This window comes from Pseudophryne corroboree, unplaced genomic scaffold (assembly GCF_028390025.1).
Source record: "Pseudophryne corroboree isolate aPseCor3 unplaced genomic scaffold, aPseCor3.hap2 scaffold_223, whole genome shotgun sequence".
In the NCBI taxonomy this organism is placed as follows: Eukaryota; Metazoa; Chordata; class Amphibia; order Anura; family Myobatrachidae; genus Pseudophryne; species Pseudophryne corroboree.
Genome location: NW_026968879.1, coordinates 978,487 through 989,422, shown reverse-complemented (window position 1 = coordinate 989,422; position 10,936 = coordinate 978,487).

Genomic DNA, 10,936 nt, shown 5'->3' with positions numbered 1-10,936 from the left:
GCAAGGAAAAGCTGTATTGTACCTTTGCATTTTTCTCCCAAACGAAGGACACTAGAATGAAAATTTTAAAGCCTCCTGTTAGTGCTTCATCTACACGTTATAGCCCTGAATTTTCAAATGCCTATCTCTTTGCAAAAGAGAGATATCGGCAAGGAAAAGCTGTATTGTACCTTTGCATTTTTCTCTCAAACGAAAGACACTAGAATGAAAATTTTAAAGCCTCCTGTTAGTGCTTCATCTACACGTTATAGCCCTGAATTTTCCAATGCCTATCTCTTTGCAAAAGAGAGATATCGGCAAGGAAAAACTGTATTGTACCTTTGCATTTTTCTCCCAAACGAAGGACACTAGAATGAAAATTTTAAAGCCTCCTATTAGTGCTTCATCTACACGTTATAGCCCTGAATTTTCCAATGCCTATCTCTTTGCAAAAGAGAGATATCGGCAAGGAAAAGCTGCATTGTACTTTTACATTTTTCTCCCAAACGAAAGACACTAGAATGAAAATTTTAAAGCCTCCTTTTAGTGCTTCATCTACACGTAATAGCCCTGAATTTTCCAATGCCTATCTCTTTGCAAAAGAGAGATATCGGCAAGGAAATGCTGTATTGTACCTTTGCATTTTTCTCCCAAACGAGAGACACTAGAATGAAAATTTTAAAGCCTCCTGTTAGTGCTTCATCTACACGTTATAGCCCTGAATTTTCCAATGCCTAGCTCTTTGCAAAAGAGAGATATCGGCAAGGAAAAGCTGTATTGTACCTTTGCATTTTTCTCCCAAACGAAAGACACTAGAATGAAAATTTTAAAGCCTCCTGTTAGTGCTTCATCTACACGTTATAGCCCTGAATTTTCCAATGCCTATCTCTTTGCAAAAGAGAGATATCGGCAAGGAAAAGCTGTATTGTACCTTTGCATTTTTCTCCCAAACGAAGGACACTAGAATGAAAATTTTAAAGCCTCCTATTAGTGCTTCATCTACACGTTATAGCCCTGAATTTTCCAATGCCTATCTCTTTGCAAAAGAGAGATATCGGCAAGGAAAAGCTGTATTGTACCTTTGCATTTTTCTCCCAAACGAAGGACACTAGAATGAAAATTTTAAAGCCTCCTTTTAGTGCTTCATCTACACGTTATAGCCCTGAATTTTCCAATGCCTATCTCTTAGCAAAAGAGAGATATCGGCAAAGAAAAGCTGTATTGTACCTTTGCATTTTTCTCCCAAACGAAAGACACTAGAATGAAAATTTTAAAGCCTCCTGTTAGTGCTTCATATACACGTTATAGCCCTGAATTTTCCAATGCCTATCTCTTTGCAAAAGAGAGATATCGGCAAGGAAAAGCTGCATTGTACTTTTACATTTTTCTCCCAAACGAAAGACACTAGAATGAAAATTTTAAAGCCTCCTGTTAGTGCTTCATCTACACGTTATAGCCCTGAATTTTCCAATGCCTATCTCTTTGCAAAAGAGAGATATCGGCAAGGAAAAGCTGCATTGTACTTTTACATTTTTCTCCCAAACGAAAGACACTAGAATGAAAATTTTAAAGCCTCCTTTTAGTGCTTCATCTACACGTAATAGCCCTGAATTTTCCAATGCCTATCTCTTTGCAAAAGAGAGATATCGGCAAGGAAATGCTGTATTGTACCTTTGCATTTTTCTCCCAAACGAAAGACACTAGAATGAAAATTTTAAAGCCTCCTGTTAGTGCTTCATCTACACGTTATAGCCCTGAATTTTCCAATGCCTTACTCTTTGCAAAAGAGAGATATTGGCAAGGAAAAGCTGTATTGTACCTTTGCATTTTTCTCCCAAACGAAGGACACTAGAATGAAAATTTTAAAGCCTCCTGTTAGTGCTTCATCTACACGTTATAGCCCTGAATTTTCCAATGCCTATCTCTTTGCAAAAGAGAGATATCGGCAAGGAAAAACTGTATTGTACCTTTGCATTTTTCTCCCGAACGAAAGACACTAGAATGAAAATTTTAAAGCCTCCTGTTAGTGCTTCATCTACACGTTATAGCCCTGAATTTTCCAATGCCTAGCTCTTTGCAAAAGAGAGATATTGGCAAGGAAAAGCTGTATTGTACCTTTGCATTTTTCTCCCAAACGAAAGACACTAGAATGAAAATTTTAAAGTCTACTGTTAGTGCTTCATCTACACGTTATAGCCCTGAATTTTCCAATGCCTATCTCTTTGCAAAAGAGAGATATCGGCAAGGAAAAGCTGTATTGTACCTTTGCATTTTTCTCCCAAACGAAAGACACTAGAATGAAAATTTTAAAGCCTCCTGTTAGTGCTTCATATACACGTTATAGCCCTGAATTTTCCAATGCCTATCTCTTTGCAAAAGAGAGATATCGGCAAGGAAAAGCTGTATTGTACCTTTGCATTTTTCTCCCAAACGAAAGACACTAGAATGAAAATTTTAAAGCCTCCTGTTAGTGCTTCATCTACACGTTATAGCCCTGAATTTTCCAATGCCTATCTCTTTGCAAAAGAGAGATATCGGCAAGGAAAAGCTGTATTGTACCTTTGCATTTTTCTCCCAAACGAAGGACACTAGAATGAAAATTTTATAACCTCCTATTAGTGCTTCATCTACACGTTATAGCCCTGAATTTTCCAATGCCTATCTCTTTGCAAAAGAGAGATATCGGCAAGGAAAAGCTGTATTGTACCTTTGCATTTTTCTCCCAAACGAAGTACACTAGAATGAAAATGTTAAAGCCTCCTGTTAGTGCTTCATCTACACGTTATAGCCCTGAATTTTCCAATGCCTATCTCTTTGCAAAAGAGAGATATCGGCAAGGAAAAGCTGCATTGTACTTTTACATTTTTCTCCCAAACGAAAGACACTAGAATGAAAATTTTAAAGCCTCCTGTTAGTGCTTCATCTACACGTTATAGCCCTGAATTTTCCAATGCCTATCTCTTTGCAAAAGAGAGATATCGGCAAGGAAAAGCTGCATTGTACTTTTACATTTTTCTCCCAAACGAAAGACACTAGAATGAAAATTTTAAAGCCTCCTTTTAGTGCTTCATCTACACGTAATAGCCCTGAATTTTCCAATGCCTATCTCTTTGCAAAAGAGAGATATCGGCAAGGAAATGCTGTATTGTACCTTTGCATTTTTCTCCCAAACGAAAGACACTAGAATGAAAATTTTAAAGCCTCCTGTTAGTGCTTCATCTACACGTTATAGCCCTGAATTTTCCAATGCCTTACTCTTTGCAAAAGAGAGATATTGGCAAGGAAAAGCTGTATTGTACCTTTGCATTTTTCTCCCAAACGAAGGACACTAGAATGAAAATTTTAAAGCCTCCTGTTAGTGCTTCATCTACACGTTATAGCCCTGAATTTTCCAATGCCTATCTCTTTGCAAAAGAGAGATATCGGCAAGGAAAAACTGTATTGTACCTTTGCATTTTTCTCCCGAACGAAAGACACTAGAATGAAAATTTTAAAGCCTCCTGTTAGTGCTTCATCTACACGTTATAGCCCTGAATTTTCCAATGCCTAGCTCTTTGCAAAAGAGAGATATTGGCAAGGAAAAGCTGTATTGTACCTTTGCATTTTTCTCCCAAACGAAAGACACTAGAATGAAAATTTTAAAGTCTACTGTTAGTGCTTCATCTACATGTTATAGCCCTGAATTTTCCAATGCCTATCTCTTTGCAAAAGAGAGATATCGGCAAGGAAAAGCTGTATTGTACCTTTGCATTTTTCTCCCAAACGAAAGACACTAGAATGAAAATTTTAAAGCCTCCTGTTAGTGCTTCATATACACGTTATAGCCCTGAATTTTCCAATGCCTATCTCTTTGCAAAAGAGAGATATCGGCAAGGAAAAGCTGTATTGTACCTTTGCATTTTTCTCCCAAACGAAAGACACTAGAATGAAAATTTTAAAGCCTCCTGTTAGTGCTTCATCTACACGTTATAGCCCTGAATTTTCCAATGCCTAGCTCTTTGCAAAAGAGAGATATCGGCAAGGAAAAGCTGTATTGTACCTTTGCATTTTTCTCCCAAACGAAAGACACTAGAATGAAAATTTTAAAGCCTCCTGTTAGTGCTTCATCTACACGTTATAGCCCTGAATTTTCCAATGCCTATCTCTTTGCAAAAGAGAGATATCGGCAAGGAAAAGCTGTATTGTACCTTTGCATTTTTCTCCCAAACGAAGGACACTAGAATGAAAATTTTATAACCTCCTATTAGTGCTTCATCTACACGTTATAGCCCTGAATTTTCCAATGCCTATCTCTTTGCAAAAGAGAGATATCGGCAAGGAAAAGCTGTATTGTACCTTTGCATTTTTCTCCCAAACGAAGTACACTAGAATGAAAATGTTAAAGCCTCCTGTTAGTGCTTCATCTACACGTTATAGCCCTGCATTTTCCAATGCCTATCTCTTTGCAAAAGAGAGATATCGGCAAGGAAAAGCTGCATTGTACTTTTGCATTTTTCTCCCAAACGAAAGACACTAGAATGAAAATTTTAAAGCCTCCTGTTAGTGCTTCATCTACACGTTATAGCCCTGAATTTTCCAATGCCTATCTCTTTGCAAAAGAGAGATATCGGCAAGGAAAAGCTGTATTGTACCTTTGCATTTTTCTCCCAAACGAAGGACACTAGAATGAAAAATTTAAAGCCTCCTGTTAGTGCTTCATCTACACGTTATAGCCCTGAATTTTCCAATGCCTATCTCTTTGCAAAAGAGAGATATCGGCAAGGAAAAGCTGTATTGTACCTTTGCATTTTTCTCCCAAACGAAAGACACTAGAATGAAAATTTTAAAGCCTACTGTTAGTGCTTCATCTACACGTTATAGCCCTGAATTTTCCAATGCCTAGCTCTTTGCAAAAGAGAGATATCGGCAAGGAAATGCTGTATTGTACCTTTGCATTTTTCTCCCAAACGAAAGACACTAGAATGAAAATTTTAAAGCCTCCTGTTAGTGCTTCATCTACACGTTATAGCCCTGAATTTTCCAATGCCTAGCTCTTTGCAAAAGAGAGATATTGGCAAGGAAAAGCTGTATTGTACCTTTGCATTTTTCTCCCAAACGAAAGACACTAGAATGAAAATTTTAAAGTCTACTGTTAGTGCTTCATCTACACGTTATAGCCCTGAATTTTCCAATGCCTATCTCTTTGCAAAAGAGAGATATCGGCAAGGAAAAGCTGTATTGTACCTTTGCATTTTTCTCCCAAACGAAAGACACTAGAATGAAAATTTTAAAGCCTCCTGTTAGTGCTTCATATACACGTTATAGCCCTGAATTTTCCAATGCCTATCTCTTTGCAAAAGAGAGATATCGGCAAGGAAAAGCTGTATTGTACCTTTGCATTTTTCTCCCAAACGAAAGACACTAGAATGAAAATTTTAAAGCCTCCTGTTAGTGCTTCATCTACACGTTATAGCCCTGAATTTTCCAATGCCTAGCTCTTTGCAAAAGAGAGATATCGGCAAGGAAAAGCTGTATTGTACCTTTGCATTTTTCTCCCAAACGAAAGACACTAGAATGAAAATTTTAAAGCCTCCTGTTAGTGCTTCATCTACACGTTATAGCCCTTAATTTTCCAATGCCTATCTCTTTGCAAAAGAGAGATATCGGCAAGGAAAAGCTGTATTGTACCTTTGCATTTTTCTCCCAAACGAAGGACACTAGAATGAAAATTTTATAACCTCCTATTAGTGCTTCATCTACACGTTATAGCCCTGAATTTTCCAATGCCTATCTCTTTGCAAAAGAGAGATATCGGCAAGGAAAAGCTGTATTGTACCTTTGCATTTTTCTCCCAAACGAAGTACACTAGAATGAAAATGTTAAAGCCTCCTGTTAGTGCTTCATCTACACGTTATAGCCCTGCATTTTCCAATGCCTATCTCTTTGCAAAAGAGAGATATCGGCAAGGAAAAGCTGCATTGTACTTTTGCATTTTTCTCCCAAACGAAAGACACTAGAATGAAAATTTTAAAGCCTCCTGTTAGTGCTTCATCTACACGTTATAGCCCTGAATTTTCCAATGCCTATCTCTTTGCAAAAGAGAGATATCGGCAAGGAAAAGCTGTATTGTACCTTTGCATTTTTCTCCCAAACGAAGGACACTAGAATGAAAAATTTAAAGCCTCCTGTTAGTGCTTCATCTACACGTTATAGCCCTGAATTTTCCAATGCCTATCTCTTTGCAAAAGAGAGATATCGGCAAGGAAAAGCTGTATTGTACCTTTGCATTTTTCTCCCAAACGAAAGACACTAGAATGAAAATTTTAAAGCCTACTGTTAGTGCTTCATCTACACGTTATAGCCCTGAATTTTCCAATGCCTAGCTCTTTGCAAAAGAGAGATATCGGCAAGGAAATGCTGTATTGTACCTTTGCATTTTTCTCCCAAACGAAAGACACTAGAATGAAAATGTTAAAGCCTACTGTTAGTGCTTCATCTACACGTTATAGCCCTGAATTTTCCAATGCCTAGCTCTTTGCAAAAGAGAGATATCGGCAAGGAAAAGCTGCATTGTACCTTTGCATTTTTCTCCCAAACGAAAGACACTAGAATGAAAATTTTAAAGCCTCCTGTTAGTGCTTCATCTACACGTTATAGCCCTGAATTTTCCAATGCCTATCTCTTTGCAAAAGAGAGATATCAGCAAGGAAAAGCTGTATTGTACCTTTGCATTTTTCTCCCAAACGAAGGACACTAGAATGAAAATTTTAAAGCCTCCTATTAGTGCTTCATCTACACGTTATAGCCCTGAATTTTCCAATGCCTATCTCTTTGCAAAAGAGAGATATCGGCAAGGAAAAACTGTATTGTAACTTTGCATTTTTCTCCCAAACGAAAGACACTAAAATGAAAATTTTAAAGCCTCCTGTTAGTGCTTCATCTACACGTTATAGCCCTGAATTTTCCAATGCCTATCTCTTTGCAAAAGAGAGATATCGGCAAGGAAAAGCTGTATTGTACCTTTGCATTTTTCTCCCAAACGAAAGATACTAGAATGAAAATTTTAAATCCTACTGTTAGTGCTTCATCTGCACGTTATAGCCCTGAATTTTCCAATGCCTAGCTCTTTGCAAAAGAGAGATATCGGCAAGGAAAAGCTGTATTGTACCTTTGCATTTTTCTCCCAAACGAAAGACACTAGAATGAAAATTTTAAAGCCTACTGTTAGTGCTTCATCTACACGTTATAGCCCTGAATTTTCCAATGCCTAGCTCTTTGCAAAAGAGAGATATCGGCAAGGAAAAGCTGTATTGTACCTTTGCATTTTTCTCCCAAACGAAAGACACTAGAATGAAAATTTTAAAGCCTCCTGTTAGTGCTTCATCTACACGTTATAGCCCTGAATTTTCCAATGCCTATCTCTTTTCAAAAGAGAGATATCGGCAAGGAAAAGATGTATTGTACCTTTGCATTTTTCTCCCAAACGAAGGATACTAGAATGAAAATGTTAAAGCCTCCTATTAGTGCTTCATCTACACGTTATAGCCCTGAATTTTCCAATGCCTATCTCTTTGCAAAAGAGAGATATCGGCAAGGAAAAGTGTATTGTACTTTTGCATTTTTCTCCCAAACGAAAGACACTAGAATGAAAATTTTAAAGCCTCCTGTTAGTGCTTCATCTACACGTTATAGCCCTGCATTTTCCAATGCCTATCTCTTTGCAAAAGAGAGATATCGGCAAGGAAAAGCTGCATTGTACTTTTGCATTTTTCTCCCAAACGAAAGACACTAGAATGAAAATTTTAAAGCCTCCTGTTAGTGCTTCATCTACACGTTATAGCCCTGAATTTTCCAATGCCTATCTCTTTGCAAAAGAGAGATATCGGCAAGGAAAAGCTGTATTGTGCCTTTGCATTTTTCTCCCAAACGAAAGACACTAGAATGAAAATGTTAAAGCCTACTGTTAGTGCTTCATCTACACGTTATAGCCCTGCATTTTCCAATGCCTAGCTCTTTGCAAAAGAGAGATATCGGCAAGGAAAAGCTGTATTGTACCTTTGCATTTTTCTCCCAAACGAAAGACACTAGAATGAAAATTTTAAAGCCTCCTGTTAGTGCTTCATCTACACGTTATAGCCCTGAATTTTCCAATGCCTATCTCTTTGCAAAAGAGAGATATCGGCAAGGAAAAGCTGTATTGTACCTTTGCATTTTTCTCCCAAACGAAGGACACTAGAATGAAAATTTTAAAGCCTCCTATTAGTGCTTCATCTACACGTTATAGCCCTGAATTTTCCAATGCCTATCTCTTTGCAAAAGAGAGATATCGGCAAGGAAAAACTGTATTGTACCTTTGCATTTTTCTCCCAAACGAAAGACACTAGAATGAAAATTTTAAAGCCTCCTGTTAGTGCTTCATCTACACGTTATAGCCCTGAATTTTCCAATGCCTATCTCTTTGCAAAAGAGAGATATCGGCAAGGAAAAGCTGTATTGTACCTTTGCATTTTTCTCCCAAACGAAAGACACTAGAATGAAAATTTTAAATCCTACTGTTAGTGCTTCATCTACACGTTATAGCCCTGAATTTTCCAATGCCTAGCTCTTTGCAAAAGAGAGATATCGACAAGGAAAAGCTGTATTGTACCTTTGCATTTTTCTCCCAAACGAAAGACACTAGAATGAAAATTTTAAAGCCTCCTGTTAGTGCTTCATCTACACGTTATAGCCCTGAATTTTCCAATGCCTATCTCTTTGCAAAAGAGAGATATCGGCAAGGAAAAGCTGTATTGTACCTTTGCATTTTTCTCCCAAACGAAGGACACTAGAATGAAAATTTTAAAGCCTCCTGTTAGTGCTTCATCTACACGTAATAGCCCTGAATTTTCCAATGCCTATCTCTTTGCAAAAGAGAGATATCGGCAAGGAAATGCTGTATTGTACCTTTGCATTTTTCTCCCAAACGAAAGACACTAGAATGAAAATTTTAAAGCCTCCTGTTAGTGCTTCATCTACACGTTATAGCCCTGCATTTTCCAATGCCTATCTCTTTGCAAAAGAGAGATATCGGCAAGGAAAAGTTGCATTGTACTTTTGCATTTTTCTCCCAAACGAAAGACACTAGAATGAAAATTGTAAAGCCTCCTGTTAGTGCTTCATCTACACGTTATAGCCCTGCATTTTCCAATGCCTATCTCTTTGCAAAAGAGAGATATCGGCAAGGAAAAGCTGTATTGTACCTTTGCATTTTTCTCCCAAACGAAAGACACTAGAATGAAAATGTTAAAGCCTACTGTTAGTGCTTCATCTACACGTTATAGCCCTGAATTTTCCAATGCCTATCTCTTTGCAAAAGAGAGATATCGGCAAGGAAAAGCTGTATTGTACCTTTGCATTTTTCTCCCAAACGAAAGACACTAGAATGAAAATTTTAAAGCCTCCTGTTAGTGCTTCATCTACACGTTATAGCCCTGAATTTTCCAATGCCTAGCTCTTTGCAAAAGAGAGATATCGGCAAGGAAAAGCTGTATTGTACCTTTGCATTTTTCTCCCAAACGAAAGACACTAGAATGAAAATTTTAAAGCCTCCTGGTAGTGCTTCATCTACACGTTATAGCCCTGAATTTTCCAATGCCTATCTCTTTGCAAAAGAGAGATATCGGCAAGGAAAAGCTGTATTGTACCTTTGCATTTTTCTCCCAAACGAAGGACACTAGAATGAAAATTTTAAAGCCTCCTATTAGTGCTTCATCTACACGTTATAGCCCTGAATTTTCCAATGCCTATCTCTTTGCAAAAGAGAGATATCGGCAAGGAAAAGCTGTATTGTACCTTTGCATTTTTCTCCCAAACGAAGTACACTAGAATGAAAATTTTAAAGCCTCCTGTTAGTGCTTCATCTACACGTTATAGCCCTGAATTTTCCAATGCCTATCTCTTTGCAAAAGAGAGATATCGGCAAGGAAATGCTGTATTGTACCTTTGCATTTTTCTCCCAAACGAAAGACACTAGAATGAAAATTTTAATGCCTCCTGTTAGTGCTTCATCTACACGTTATAGCCCTGCATTTTCCAATGCCTATCTCTTTGCAAAAGAGAGATATCGGCAAGGAAAAGCTGCATTGTACTTTTGCATTTTTCTCCCAAACGAAAGACACTAGAATGAAAATTTTAAAGCCTCCTGTTAGTGCTTCATCTAGACGTTATAGCCCTGAATTTTCCAATGCCTAGCTCTTTGCAAAAGAGAGATATTGGCAAGGAAAAGCTGTATTGTACCTTTGCATTTTTCTCCCAAACGAAAGACACTAGAATGAAAATTTTAAAGCCTCCTGTTAGTGCTTCATCTACACGATATAGCCCTGAATTTTCCAATGCCTATCTCTTTGCAAAAGAGAGATATCGGCAAGGAAAAGCTGTATTGTACCTTTGCATTTTTCTCCCAAACGACGGACACTAGAATGAAAATTTTAAAGCCTCCTGTTAGTGCTTCATCTACACGTTATAGCCCTGAATTTTCCAATGCCTATTTCTTTGCAAAAGAGAGATATCGGCAAGGAAAAGCTGTATTGTACCTTTGCATTTTTCTCCCAAACGAAAGACACTAGAATGAAAATTTTAAAGCCTACTGTTAGTGATTCATCTACACGTTATAGCCCTGAATTTTCCAATGCCTAGCTCTTTGCAAAAGAGAGATATCGGCAAGGAAAAGCTGTATTGTACCTTTGCATTTTTCTCCCAAACGAAAGACACTAGAATGAAAATTTTAAAGCCTCCTGTTAGTGCTTCATCTACACGTTATAGCCCTGAATTTTCCAATGCCTATCTCTTTGCAAAAGAGAGATATCGGCAAGGAAAAGCTGTATTGTACCTTTGTTTTTTTCTCCCAAACGAAAGACACTAGAATGAAAATTTTAAAGCCTCCTATTAGTGCTTCATCTACACGTTATAGCCCTGAATTTTCCAATGCCTATCTCTTTGC